Source organism: Salvia splendens, chromosome 6 (genome assembly GCF_004379255.2).
Source record: "Salvia splendens isolate huo1 chromosome 6, SspV2, whole genome shotgun sequence".
Taxonomy (NCBI): Eukaryota; Viridiplantae; Streptophyta; class Magnoliopsida; order Lamiales; family Lamiaceae; genus Salvia; species Salvia splendens.
Window position 1 is genome coordinate 12,258,630 of NC_056037.1, and position 15,153 is coordinate 12,273,782.

Consider the following 15,153-nt stretch of genomic DNA (forward strand, 5'->3'; position numbering starts at 1 on the left):
CTCCTGTGGTTCGAACTCCACGTGTCTGCGTGGGATTCCCCTCTCCCTATTCTGCCACTCCGAACTCAACGCTTCCTCCAATGTACACATACCCAACCTCACCGTCCACTCGATTATACTCATCCTAATCTCACTCCCAAACACCTTAAAACTGATGCATTCCTCATCCAAATCAGTGGTAACTTTAAATATAAAAGACGAGAAAAATTCCTTGGCCAGCTTGACCGGGATGTTCATAACCTCATTCTCCAATAGCCACTCGAAACCCAACGCACGCAAAAGAGCGAGAAAAGAGTCGCGAACCTCCAATTCATCCAAAGAGGGGAGATGAAGTACCTTTCCACTCTTGATTTGTTTGCTCTTGTCGTCCTTTTTCCGGTAGGCGTTCTGGAGTTTCTTGGAGTCGAACAGCTTCATCTCCTCTATCACGCCGTCATTGAGGTCGACCGTCCACCGCCAGTATCTTAATCTCTCTACCGGCGGATGAACGAGCTCCCTATGATCAGCCAAAAGATGTTGTTCTGTGTACTACTCATCGTCCAGAGAAACATTGCTGTCGGAGGATGGTTCAGAGCTGGCTGTATATTCGTTGTCACTCAACTCCCGCTGGCTCGGTGGAGTTCTTTGGGTTGCTTCCGCGATGACGATCTCGATGTTCACAACACGCTGTTTCTTGGCGCTAGGCTATTTCCTCATGACAGCCTTGCCCTTCCGCTTTCTTTCTACTCGGTATCGGGTTTCCTCCTCCGCCTCGGTTGGTTGCATCTCCTGGGTAGTGGGGCTACTCTCTGTTTTGGCGTCTTCCTTCGCCGGTTGTTCGGGCCTAACTGACTTGAGTGCGAGGTCCAGACCCTCAGCCACCCGCTCGGTTTCCACACCCTGATCCTCTTGCACCGGAGAGGGTTCCTCGACTACTACTTCAGCATCTATTTGATCGGTAAAAGATGGGGGCTCCTCCCCAGGTTTTGTGGGAGTTGTCCGTTCGTCGTCACTCACGATCTCTAGAGGATCCTCCGCCGTGTTCGGTTTCACCCTGCTGGATGCCCACTTACCCAAACAACGTTGCGATATCCTCTGCGGTTTGGCCGGCTCTGCCTTGGAGTCTGTCTTCACTACCAGTTTCCGTCTGATGGGAATCGGCTTTACTACCTGAGGTGCCACTAGGGTGGATGCTTCTACCTCTGGTTCTGCTGTCTCTGTTCCTGTTTCCTTGGCTTCCGTAATCGTATTGTCCTCCTCTTCTTCCAGCTGGTATGCCGGGCTTTCTGGTTCACTTACTCCCTTTGTTTCCTCGCTCATGCCTACTGCCTTCGAAGCGAGGTCTAGACCCTCAGCCTCCAAGGCAGTAGTTTCCGCTGCTTGACCTACTTGGTTCAAGATGGAATCAAACTCCTCATCTGTCATCAACGACCGCTTCTGGGCTGATTCGTTCAGATCTATGTCCTCCCTTTCCACTTTATGAGACACCGGCTACTCCTCGGGCGTCCTCTCCGTTTTGCCACTCCCCTCATGGGTTGTCTCTTCTTGGCTGGCCCTTTTCTTACGCTCCTCAGGGTCGGAGTCGTAATGGGCGGAGACAGCGTCGAGCTCCGCCGAATCTGGTACCGAGGTCTCCGATGGCGCGGTCGCCGAGGGAGATCCCTCCTCCGATTGTACTTCTGCATGACTGACCGGTGCAGGTGGAATTTCACTGGGTGCGGTTCCTACGCCCCCCATTTGACCGAAACCAGCCAATGCCGCCGTCCAGTCCCGAGTAGGGTCCTGTTGACGAAGAAATGCCATCATGGCATCCATGGAAATCATAGGTGGTGGCTGAGCGGTCGGTGCTGGTGGTGGTGGATTTTGCTGTGGTTATGCCTTTCTTTGCGGCGCGGTTTGATTTTCTTGGCGAACGCTTTCTTCCCCATGATCGGAAATCTGCGATTTAGTGGTGGAAAGTAGGGTTTGATATCTTGGAGAGAGTTGGGGTTGAGAATGATGTTTCCGTGAGAGAGATGGACAAGAATTTCTTGAAAGCGAATTTGAAAATGAGGGTTTGTGAGGGAAAAGGGTTGGGACGGTGAGTTTAATTTGGGTGAGAGAGAGCAGTTGCAGGTGGTTGTAATCGGTTATCAGGGGTTGCCGGTCGCGACGCTTCAGAAGGGAGGCGGTTTAGATTTCTGGCCGCTGATTGGTCAGCGTGTCCCTTCTCTCTGCTCACGCGCCATCCTAGCCGCTGTCACCCTGCAAAAGCTGCACAAGCCTTAATTCAAATTATCGTCCTCTCCATAATTTCCCCTATACTTACCTAAAAAAGAAACTAATTCAAACGGGCACCTAAATAAAATTTGAAATAGCACCAGATAAGTAATTCCTTGGTCAATGTGTACTCCAAATTAAAATTAAGGCCCGAAAATATTTTTGAATTTTTAGAAATTATCTTGCATGCAAAGATTAACTACGTATTTACAATATTTACATCTTCCTTAGGCAATTTGGAATTCTACTTGGCCAGTATATGCAAACTATTTTCAAAAAGAAACTAGCCACGTGGAACTCCAAATTCCTATCTTACTGATCAGTAGACAACCGTAGTAAGTGGTTGCAGTGGAATTTCATCCACTACACCCACCTCACTATTCTCCCTAAATATTTTTAACCTATGTCCATTTACTATGAAAGGTTCAGAGTTAGAAAAACTCCCTGAAATTTCCACTGCTCCATTGGAACGGAGTGCAGTTATGATGTAAGGTCCTGTCCATTTGGACTTGAGTTTCCCTGGCATAAGCTTCAATCTTGACTGGAAGAGTATTACTTTCTGGCCAACATGGAGCTCCTTAGTTCTCAGATTTCGATCATGCCACAATTTAGTTCGCTCTTTGTACCACATGGCTGAGTCGAATGACTCCAATCTAAGTTCCTCAAGCTCCTGCAGTTGCAGCTTCCTTTCTTCTTCACAGGCTGTAGCATCCATATTCATTTTCTGTACTGCCCAGTATGCTCGATGCTCGATCCCAACCGGTAAGTGGCACATCTTCCCAAAAACAATCCGGTAAGGGGACATGCCTATGTGGGTTTTGTAGGCTGTTCGATACGCCCAGAGAGCATCCTCTAACCTTACACTCCAATCCTTCCTAGAAGTGTTCACAGTCTTCTCCAAAATTTTCTTTATCTCGCGGTTAGAAATCTCCGCTTGACCATTTGCTTGCGGATGGTAAGGGCTCGAAAGTCTGTGGTGCACACCGTATTTCTTCATTAAGGCTTCAATTGTGCGATTACAGATGTGTGTACCTTGATCCGATATGATCGCCCTGGGCACACCGAATCGGCTGAAGATATTACTCTTTAAGAACTTGGCCACCTCCTTGGCTTCACACGTGCTTGTGGCCTTGGCTTCTACCCATTTGGAGACGTAGTCTACAGCAACTAGGATATACAGATTCCCATAGGATGAAGGAAAAGGCCCCATGAAATCCATTCCCCATATGTCGAATAGTTCGCAAACTATTATGGGTACCTGCTAGGGCTGGCAAATCGTGCGGATTGGGTCGTTATCGGGTCAACCTGATAATGACCCAACCCAATAAGGCCTAACCTGAACCCGACCTGTTAAGGAAACTGTAAATCCGAACACGAACCCGACCTGCTACCTTCAAATCCGAACACGACCCGCACCCGACACGAACCCGTTATCGACACGATATAATATGGGTTGACACGACACGATAACAACCCGAACCTGATATTACACGATTAAAACCTAATATTACACGATTAAACCTTAATTTTTAACCTAATTTACACAATTAAAATTCGTTTTATACTATTTAAATCTAATTTATAAGAAATTAAAAAATTAAAGTAATATATATATTTTTAAATAATAATAAAAATAATAATATTATTTCTTAATGGGTTACCCGTATCCGACCCGCATCCGACCCGAACCCAACCTGAAATTATCGGGTTCTTAATGGGTCAACCCGATAAGGACACGGATCCAATAAGACTTGACCCCAACCCAATAATTTCGTGCGAATTCGTGTCAGATTATCGTGTCGTGTCGAAAATTGCCAGCCCTAGTACCTGCGGCATTTCATCCCGGGCAGATATTCCACCGGTCAGTTGGCAACGCTCACAACTTCTGCAGAACTCGTACGCATCTTTGTTGAGGGTTGGCCAATAAAAGCCGCTATCCAGAATCTTCCTTGCCGTCTTCTTGGACCCGAAGTGCCCTCCACATGCTAACGAATGGCAGTGGGTTAAAACATCCCGCTGCTCCCAGTCAGGAATGCACCTCCTTATCACTTGATCGGACCCTACCCTCCACAGATAGGGGTCGTCCCAAAAGTAGTATTTTGTTTCACTCCTGATCTTCATTCTTTGTGCTTTGGTAACACTCGGTACTTCTGGAAGCTCTCCAGTCACTAGGTAGTTGGCCAGGTCCGCATACCATGGTTCATACCCTACCTTCTCTTTTCCTTTCGCTGCATCATTCTGACCAGTAAGTTTCAACACTTCTTCCCAATCAATTTTTCTGGGCGCAAAAATCACCTCACACAAATGTTCCTCCGGAAACTTGTCATGCACTTCTTCGCTGTTTCCATCTTGCATTATTCTGCTCAAATGGTCTGCCACCTCGTTCTCGACTCCTCTCTTATCTTCCACCTCCCAATCAAATTCTAGTAACAAGAGTACCCATCGGATCAGGCGTGGTTTTGATTCCTTCTTGGCAATCAGATACTTTATGGCTGCATAGTCAGTATATACTATGACCTTGGATCCCAACAAATATGGCCGGAACTTCTCGAAAGAATACACTACTGCCAACATCTCTTTTTCAGTGGTATCGTAATTCCGCTGGGCTTGAATCAGAGTCTTGGACGCATAAAAAATTACGTACCTCTTCCTGTCGATCCTCTGACCCAGCACGACTTCCACTGCATAGTCGCTGGCGTCGCACATCACTTCGAAAGGATGATTCCAGTCAGGAGCCCTTATGATAGGTGCGGATATCAGCTTTTTCTTGAGAAGATTGAAAGCAGCCTTGCATTGCTCATCAAAAATGAACTCCACGTCATTCTGAAGTAATCTGGTAAGGGGCTGGGCGATCTTGGAGAAATCCTTGATAAATCTTCGATAAAATCCGGCATGCCCCAGAAAACCCCTTATTCCCTTCTGATCAGTAGGGAATGGTAATTTGGATATAACATCTACCTTGGCTCGATCCACTTGGATACCTCTTTCTGAGACCACGTGTCCTAAAACTATCCCTTCGGTGACCATAAAATGGCACTTCTCAAAGTTCAAAACCAAACTCTTTGCTTGACACCTTTCCAAAACTATATCCAAATGGTGAAGGCAAGAGTCGAACGAGTCTCCGTAAACCGTGAAGTCATCCATTAATACCTCTATGCAATCCTCAATCAAATCGGAAAATATGCTCATCATAAATCGTTGAAACGTACCTGGAGCGTTGCATAGGTCGAAAGGCATGCGATGATATGCATAGGTTTCAAACGGGCAAGTGAAAGTGGTCTTGTCCTGGTCCTCAGGATCTACGTAAATTTGGAAATACCCGCTGTACCCATCTAGAAAGCAGAAAAACTTCTTCCCAGCTAATCTCTCCAACATTTGGTCGATGAACGGCAGGGGAAAATGGTCCTTCCTGGTCGCATTGTTCAGCTTACGGTAATCGATGCACATTCGCCAACCCGTGACTAGCCTCGTTGGGATCAGCTCATTCATCTCATTCTGAACTACTTGGATGCCCGACTTCTTTGGAACCATGTGGATCGGACTGACCCACTCACTGTCCGGCACTGAATAGATAATTCCTAGCGACAACAAATTCAAGATTTCCTTCAATATTTCCTCTCGCATGTTCGGGTTTACCTTCCTTTGAGCATCTCTATGTGCTTTCGCTCCTTCTTCCAGCCTAATATGGTGCATGCAGACGTCGGGGCTTATCCCCACTAAATCTGTAAGACTCCATCCAATCGCCTTCTTGTTCTTACTCAGCACAGTCAGCAGCCTAGCCTCCTGTTCCCTTGTAAGACTGCTACTGATGATCACTGGATATGAGTTCTCCTCTCCAAGGAAGGCATACTTCAAATTCGGTGGCAACTTCTTCAGCTCAACTTGGGGTGGAAGTGTGTCTTCGGGTATAGGGTTTTTCTCAGTATCTCCTTCTTTTTCTAAATCTCCCTCTGATGGTTCTTCTATACTGACTGGTAGCTGAGCCCCTGCGGCTCCAATGAACTCCGATTTCTGACAGAATTCCTTGATCGCTACTTCTATTTCTTCATCAGTCAACCATTGGCTACTGATCAGATCACACTATGCAGCAGCTTCTATGTCAGCCTATTCATAAACATCTAAAGCCTGGAGTTTCTCCTGCAATAGTTCGGTCTCAAGAAAATCTTGGACTATGGGGTCAATCACATCAACATAGCATAGATTTTCAGAATCGATGGGTTTCTTCATGGCATCATTTATATCGAAGGTAAACTTCTCCCCATGAAAATCAATGCAAATAGTCCCCTCAGCCATATCCACTATTGTCTTGGCCGTTCTCAGAAAAGGTCTTCCTAACAAGACTCCACTAGACTCCCTCGCTTCATGCTCACTCATTTTGATCACATAAAAATCAGCAGGGTATGTAAAATCATGCACTCTTACTAACACATTTTCTAAAACTCCCTCAGGACTTATGCACGACCTATCAGCCAGTTGGATCAACACCCTAGTATTTGACAGCCTCACTCCTTTCAACCGGTTATAGATAGACAATGGCATGACATTTATAGATGCCCCCAAATCACACATTGCATGTTCGACCTTCACATCTCCTACATTTATGGGTAGAGTGAACATACCTGGGTCGGCTCTCTTGGGTGGTAACTTCTCTTGCACTATTGCTGACGCTATCCCTTCCACCATAATCTTGCCATCCTTCTGGGCTCTCCCGGCTATGAAGTCCTTTATGAATTTTCCGAGAGGGGGTAGCTTCATGGCTTGGAGGAATGGTATGGTGACATCCAACTTCCCAAAAATCGACAAGTAGTCAACCGGGTTCTCTTTCTTCCTCTTTGTAACAAATCGGAATGGGAATGGTTTCTCCCCTTTTTTCTCCTCTACTGGTCCCTCAGCAACCTTCTTGGAGTCTTTCTTGGGTAGTTCCTGGGTCTGGGCCTCCATTCTGGGCTCTTCCTCTTGAGGAGGTTCCTTCCTGGTCAGTAGGATGTCGGGTTCACCTCTTACACTTGGTGCATCATCCAAGAATGGATCCTGCATCCGAGGCATAGGTCTCCCTAATTCTTCCGCTGAAATGGTATCGCCTCCTATCTTCGTTCCATTGGATCCTCCACTAGGTCGTTTCGGTTGAGGCACATCATAAGTAGTTCCTGACCTCAACGTAACCTTACTCACATTTGCCTTTTCGGGCATTTGGACTGTAGATGGGAGTTTCCCCGCATTTCCCTTCAAATCACCCACCGAACTGGCCAGTTGAGCTAACTGCCTATTCATCATATCCATGTTCGCCTTATGTTCCTTCTGGGCATTTTGCATCCCCTGCACGACCTCATTATGGGATTGCAATTCTCCTTTGATGCTCTGTTGTGACGCTAGCATTTCACCCATCATGTCCTCAACGGATCTCCTTGGCCTGTTCGAATTTTGGAAATGACTCGCCCCTTGGTGTTGATAGTTCTGGGAGTTTTGCTGGCCTTGATTAGGCGGGTATTGGTTATACTGGGCAGGAGGGGTGTACTGATCTTGAGGATATTGATTCTGGTGCTGGCCTTGGAATTGATTTTGGTTCTGATGGTGTTGGGTCCTGGGTTCGGCTGATTTTGGAAATTTTGGAAGTTTCTCTGGTGGGGCGGCACATAGACAGGGTTCGGGTTCTGGTTTTGTGGGTTTTGGTTTTGGGATTGTTGGTTTCTTCCTGACCAGTTGGGCTGGTAGTCTGGGTTTGCTGGTCCACGGTTAGGGTTTTGGTTCGGATGGGGGTTATACTGGTTCTGACCTTGGTTCTGATTTTGGCTTCCGTCACCCCATCGGAAGTTTGGATGATCCCTCCATGGTGCATCCCGTTGTCTACCTTGAATCCAATGCCCACTAGAATTGAAGTACCCCGCAACATTAACTTGCTCCATATTCCCGAAGTCATTAGGTTGATTTCCCTGCTCTGCACCCTTGTAATTCCCAGCTGGGGGAGGTGGTGAAGTGCTCTTCTCGATCGCACTCAGGAGTGACTTCTTCAGCTCATCCATTTTCAAATCCATTTTCTGCTCCAGCTTATTTTCCTGATCAGTAAACGAGGCAACAGCAGCCCGCTCTCGGTTGTATCCTTCCCTTGAATGGTCATACTCTTTCTTTGCATTCAGTAGCTTCCTTAGGACTCTCTTCGCTTCGCTGACCCGTAATTGCGTGAAGCTTCCTCCTGACGATGAATTTGCCAAGTCCTTGGTTACCGCGTTCATACCTTCGTAGAAAGTATGATGTACTTCAATGTCCGCCATGCGATGGTTGGGACATGATTCCAAAAGACCCATGTATCTTGCTCAATAATCACTCAAGGGTTCATCATACTCTTGCTTCACATTAGTTATTTCCCTCTTCAGCGCGCTTGTCTTGGATGACGGAAAAAACTCGCCCAGGAATGCTGACTTGAAATCGGCCCAAGTCTCAATAGAGTTGGGGGGCAGGCGCATGAACCAGGTGTTAGCTTCCCCCTTGAGCACAAATGGCAAAGCCTTCAGCCTATAATCATATTCAGTCGCTCCTGCTGGTCTCCTCTGCGCCCTACAAATTTTACAAAACTCATGAAGAAACTCATACGGCCCTTCATAGCTCTTCCCACAGTATTTAGGCAGGATCGCGATCACATGAGGCATCACATCGCAGGCGGTTTGCCCTGGAGTAACGACTATGGCTTGCGGGGGCTCTCCTTCAGTATGTGCGTTCAGCATCCCGATCTCCGGGTCTTCATCTCCCTGGTTGGCCATTTCCCTTGGGTTGCCTTCCAACAGTGGTTTCTCTTCTGGTATTGGTCCCTCTATGGTGCACTTCTCTTCGTCACTACTCGTGCCTAGGTCAGACAAGGTGGTCGACAGGCCAGAACGAGTGGTTACGAGTATAGTTCCTCGCTTGAGTATTTTCGGCCTCCACTGATCAGGAGACGAGCTACTGCTCATAAACTGAAATGAAAAGAAAAAGGAAAATCATACACAATATATACACCAAAGTATCACACACAATAGCAACTCAAAAACGCCATCCATCCCCGGCAACGGCGCCATTTGAAAGAGAACCAGGGGTGCGTAGGTGTCGTTCAAGCAAGGATATATCCTACTGGTCAGGATAGAGATCCTAACTAAGCCTAGACCCTGGTTTCAAAGATTCCTCAACCCACTCCTACTGATCAGTATAGTGGTGATAAGGGTCGAATCCCACAGAGATGGTGCGTTTAAACTACCGCGGTGATATTTGGAAAGGTTTGGTTAGCTACCACGCTTGGGTTGAGTCTCTACCTAGACGGGAAATTAAGATGGTGTCCTACTGACTAGGAAGGGTGAATGGTGGTCGACATGTGGTGGTGTACGTGGAATTATGGTGGATGCGGTGTAACAGAAAATATGCGGAAAGTACTAGGTTTCTATAAAAGGCTAAACAGAAAAGCAGAGAATAAGTGGTAGTTGTGCTGACTAGGCTGACAGATCTGCAGGGTGTACTAAAGGTGAAGGACAAAAAGCAAAAAAAAGCATCTAAAAAGAAAAAGTGGTCCCAAACTTGGATATGGACATCATCTTCTTCAACAAACACAAACTAAAATCAGAAAACAAACCAGATTCAGCACCATAAAAACACAGATTAATAACTCACGAACACAGATCTACAATCAAAAATTCCAAATCGAAAATCAAACATCGAAACTGAAATCCCGCCTACTGATCAGCATGGAAGAAGACAAGAAACACATAACTGCACCTTGCATGAAACAAACCTCTATGAAATAAAAGTAAACAGATTATGCTAACTCGAAGAAATAAACTACTAACTGGAAACACACGATTCGATACTCAAAACGACCAGAAACTCTAGATCTAAGCTAACTAGGCAGAAGGAAAAGAGATCAGCGAGGTAAACTGAACAGAAAACAATTTCATAGCATAAAACAAGTTCGGATCTGCAAACAAAGTACTTTTAGGCAATGAAATTCAAAAGCAAACAAAGATCCAGCGTAAGGAAAAACAAGCAATTAAACTACGAAAACGAAATAAAAGTGTTTTGCCACGCCGGGCGATGGAACTTCTAACTACGATCTTGCTGACTAGATGAGAACGTCTGGAACTCTGGGAACTTCCTGATCTTCAAGTGACCATGGCAGTGGCGAGGAACGAGACTCTGGACTGGGCTGAAAAACTGAACTACCGAGAGATTTCTACCTAAGAGTGATGATGATGAATGAGTTTTTCTCTCTCTCCAAGTGGCTTCCTTTTATAGGGAGGCTTACCCTTGATTTTAGGGTAAAACCTTGTGGTGAGATGACTTCTTTGCCCTTAATTGTGGTTGATCAGTCCCAGCTATCCTTCTTCTCCATCTCGAGCCATTTTTGTATGTATACTGGTCAGTACGTAATCGTCCTGACGCCCTTTTCACCTGAAGTATCTGAAGCTTTGCCTACTGGCTAGAACACTCAACCTGCACGCTTAAGCAACTTGTTTTGCAGATAAAGTTCAAATATGCACATCATACTGACCAGTAACCAAGGCCTAGAATACGACTTATCACCTACCACGAGATTAAGCCGAAAAAGACCTGCCGCCGCACATATAAGATGCTCCGCGCTCACTTTGACCATGTCGACAGAGAGGTCAAACGATTCTGCGGCATCTACAAGAATGAAGCGGCTCAGTACCAAAGCGGAGCCACGGGAGCCGACATTCTGGGGTCGGCTTTGCGGGTCTACTACGAAGACACCGGCAAGCACACGGCGAGTGGCCAATACTTGTCTGGTGAGGGCGGTTCGGGCATCGGGCCACAAGAGTTTACCTCGCAGGAGGAGGTAGGGGTGTGCATTCGGGTTTCAGTTCGGTTTTTTGTCAAAACCGAACCAAAACTAAAAAACCGAATTTAGTTCAAAATCCAAACCGAACCGAACCCGAAAAACCGAAAAACCGAAACCGAAAAATAGAAAACCGAACTTAAAAAACCGAAAAACCCGAACAAAACCGAAAAAACCGAAAAACCCGAAAAAATAAATATAATATTAATATATATATATATGTGTGTAATTTATTTTATTTTATATATACTAATAGAATATTTATATATAATATAAAATTAATAATACATATAATATGTATAATATAGTAGAATTTATTAAAATAATATACTATATATTATATATAATATAATATATTAAATATATAGAATATATATATATAATTCGGTTATTCAATTTTTCGGTTTTTTTCTTCGCCCGAACCGAACCGAACCGAAAAACCAAAATTTTATATTTTCAAAACCGAACCGAACCGAAAAACCGAAATAACCGAACCGAATTTCAAAATTTCATTTTGGTTCGGTTCGGATATTCGGTTTCCGGTTTTTTTGCTCACCCCTAGGAGGAGGAGACCCCGACAGACGATGCCGGGGGCTCCTCCCGTGGGCGCCGTCGGCCGCAAGGGAGAAATGCGGCGAAGGCGGCTAGAGGGAGGAGGGGCCGAGCCGAATCAAGCCAGGCGGGCTCGGGGGGACCCTCGAACTCCCTTATGTCCATGTACATGACCGTCACGCCCACCCAATACGAAGCCTGGCTTAACGGTGTCCTGTTTATGGTGGCACAACTTGGATGCCCACCTCCAAGTGGCCTCAGGGCACCTCCACCGCCTTCAGGGGATGATTCGCCGGCGGAGTAGTTTTTTTATTTTCAATAAAATTGTATTTTAAATTATGTCATTTTTATTTTTTTAGGATTTTAATTATGTCTTTTTTTATTTTTTTGAATTTTAAGTTGTATTTTTATTTTATGTTGTAATGTTATTTTATTTTTAATGAAGTGTGTTTTTTATTAATTGAATTTGGTGGAAAAAAAATGAAATTGAATGAATAGTAATTTAAGAGACGGTTAAGGGACGGAGAGTTGTGGGTTTCGTCCCTTAGTCAAGGGATGAAGTAAAAAAGTACAGTGGGGCCCGCAAATAGTGTTTTAAGGGACGGTATAGTGACAGCGTTGTGGATGGCCTTAGTATTCATGTTGAGACCTTAATGTGCATTGAAATTGAATGAATGAGGTACTATTACTATTATTATTATTATTATTATTATTATTATTATTATTATTATTATTATTATTATTTATTTTTAATTTTAAAAAATATATTATATGTATGCAATTCAAATTACGTTCTTTTTTTATCAGTAATTTTTCGACTTGTACTAATGGCAGTTCGAACCGATGCTAATAATTCAATTTTTATAAATAAAAAAAAACAAATTAAAACCATAAAATTAGAAAGAACAATCATGGTAAATTTTTCGAATTTATTCAGTTCGATTATTCGAATTCTTATCTTCTCAGTATTTTGCTCGCCTTTATAATTATCTTAGGCCATCCACTACGCTGTCTCTATACCGTCCCTTAACTACTATTTGACTTCTATTTGAGGGCTCCACTGTACTTTATTCCTCCATCCCTTAACTAAGGGACGGAACCTGCAACACTCCGTCCCTTAATGTAACGCTCGTACTTTTTAAGTACTAATTAAAATATGTCGTGAAGTAACGACGTCTCTGTTAGTTAAATAATAGAGTTTTCTTGGAGACGTGTTTGAAGGACTCGTTGAAAGAATGACGATGAAGTTGCTATATTTGGCAAGAAGGATGAAATACGTGGAGATGGATATTTTTTTTTATGGAAGACGACACACGTAAATCGAGGAACGGTCGAAGAAATTATATTTGGAACAACACCAAATATAAGTTGTGACGTTAGACGTTCTTTAATTTTGCGAAGAACAAGATAACGAAAGTTAATAAAGTTTTGTGAATTTTAATTATCGAAGGAAAATACGAAAATATAAAGTATGAATTTATATTGGGCTTTGCAAATTTAATTAGAGTCCAATTGTCTATCTACAAAATGGTTTGGACCCTAATTATTTAAAGAAATCCAACCCATTGATAAAGAATTTTACAAACTTGGGCTTTCAACTAAATGAGCCCAAACCAATCTAATTAAAGTGGGAGTCCATTCTTTTCCAAAAAAAGGGAGCAAGCCCAAGAACCCTTCTCCTTCTTCTCCTCTCCACGATCGGCGGTTTCATTCAAGTGGAGACTTCCCAACTTTCAACTTCTCCACTCTCCATCTTCCACCATTTATCCTACAAACCAAAAGACACCCCTTTTTAAACATCCACCCTTTCACTTCTCTTCTCACCTTACACTTCAAAAAAAAAAAGAGGAGAATGAGATTGTGAGAGAGAGGGCCGAGAGAGGGAGCTAGAGGTGAGCAAGAATTTGGGGTTCGTATTCAACCCTTTCAAGAATTCACCTATCAGAAGGTATAATTCTTTTCCCATTCAAATTCTTTATTTTCTTCATGAATGGCATAGCATGTACTCAACTATAGAATGATCACATAATTCGAACAGTAACATCAATCAAGCACCAAGCAGACACCCCCCTTTAATGTTTTAACTCAAAAACACTAGAAAGAACAAAACTTGAATAAACGAACTTGTAATCGGGCTGTTCGGGTGGAGTGCGGGGCTGATCGGAGAGGTTCGGGGTGCCGACGAAAGCAGTCGTGCTGTCCGGCGGCAGCAGCGACGACTGGCGCCTCTCCGACGGTGCGACGACAGCGGCTTCCCTCCCCGTGGCAGCAGTAGCAGCGGCGGACAACAGCTTTTTCCGACGACTCCAGCGGCAGCGGCGGAAGACGACGTTTCTCCCGGCGAGCAGTGATCGTCGGCGTGGGGGTCGACGAGGGAGACGATTCGCGGAGGCGGCGACCCAACCTTGGGGGAGAATTTGGGCAGTTTCCGTCGAAGAGAGAGAGAGATGAATAGAGAGGAAGAGAGATGTGGAGGGGATAGAGAAAAAAAAATTTGGGCCTTGTTTTTTTTGGGCCTTTTTATTTTAATTGGAAGTATAAAGGTGAGGGCCAAATTAATTAATCGATGGGCCGATAATTAATCGTGGCGAATTATGTAATGATTTCCGGAACGTTTTAAAGAATGAATAATTTTATCCTAAGTATGAAATTATACCTCTTCAACGATAAATGATTGCGATAATTAAAGTATGCGCGTAAATAATTTTTTTAGAAATTATTTTCGACGTTAGGGAAGATACGAGGAGTCAACGAAGGAAAGAGCGAGCGTAAGCGGCCGACCGGCGTCGCACGCGACGCCTTGGGCGGCCACCGAATAATCGAACATGCACGAAAATCGAGAAAGAGAATTTAAAGGATATTAATTAGAGTGCATGCATTCTAATTATCGTCGTTACAGAGGTTTGATATGAATTTTATGTGTTTTCCGAAAAGGTGGTTCGCACGCACGCTAAAAGTCGGAACGAGGAATTTTACGGAAATCCTAAGCTTTTGAGGTGGGCTTATTACTTAAACTCTTTTATTTGAAATGATATGTTTATGGTGAAATAAGGGTGGTTTTAAGTATTATGTCATGCCGTATGTTATATTTTGAATTGCCTATCTGATTGTCTACTAGGATAATGTCCTACTAGACTTTGATGGTTAACGAATTCGGGTCTGACTAGGGAGTGAGTCCCTACTCAGACTAGTGCACTGATGGGGATCGTGAGCCGTCCTTTGTGGTCGACCGGTCCAGTGATCGAGTTTGTGGCCACATTCTCGTTTCACATGATGGTTCAGATATGGTACATGAATGGGGATGATAATGATATTTGTCTGCAGACAACTTTTTATGGAATGGTTTTAGTGATTCTCGGCCTTTTAAAGTAAAACCCGAGTTTCACTCAATGATGGCTTGACATAACTTAAATGATGAATGTATTTTGGGCATGAGTTCACTGAGTGCATTAAAGTACTCAGCCCTTGCATATGTTTTCCCTATGTGCAGGTTGAGCGGTGACGAGCGCAGTGGGTGTTGAGCATAAAAGTAAAGAATGTCTATCAAA

The 15,153-nt window shown here is 44.2% G+C and overlaps 1 long non-coding RNA gene across 1 annotated transcript; it reads right to left on the reverse strand.

Annotated features, from left to right (window-relative positions):
* Positions 1–13,060: 13,060 nt before the first annotated feature.
* Positions 13,061–14,489, reverse strand: LOC121806662. The gene is made up of 2 exons (XR_006051695.1): positions 13,730–14,489; positions 13,061–13,373 (listed from the first exon to the last, which is right to left on the reverse strand). It is a non-coding gene; the product is annotated as an uncharacterized LOC121806662 (long non-coding RNA).
* Positions 14,490–15,153: the final 664 nt, after the last annotated feature.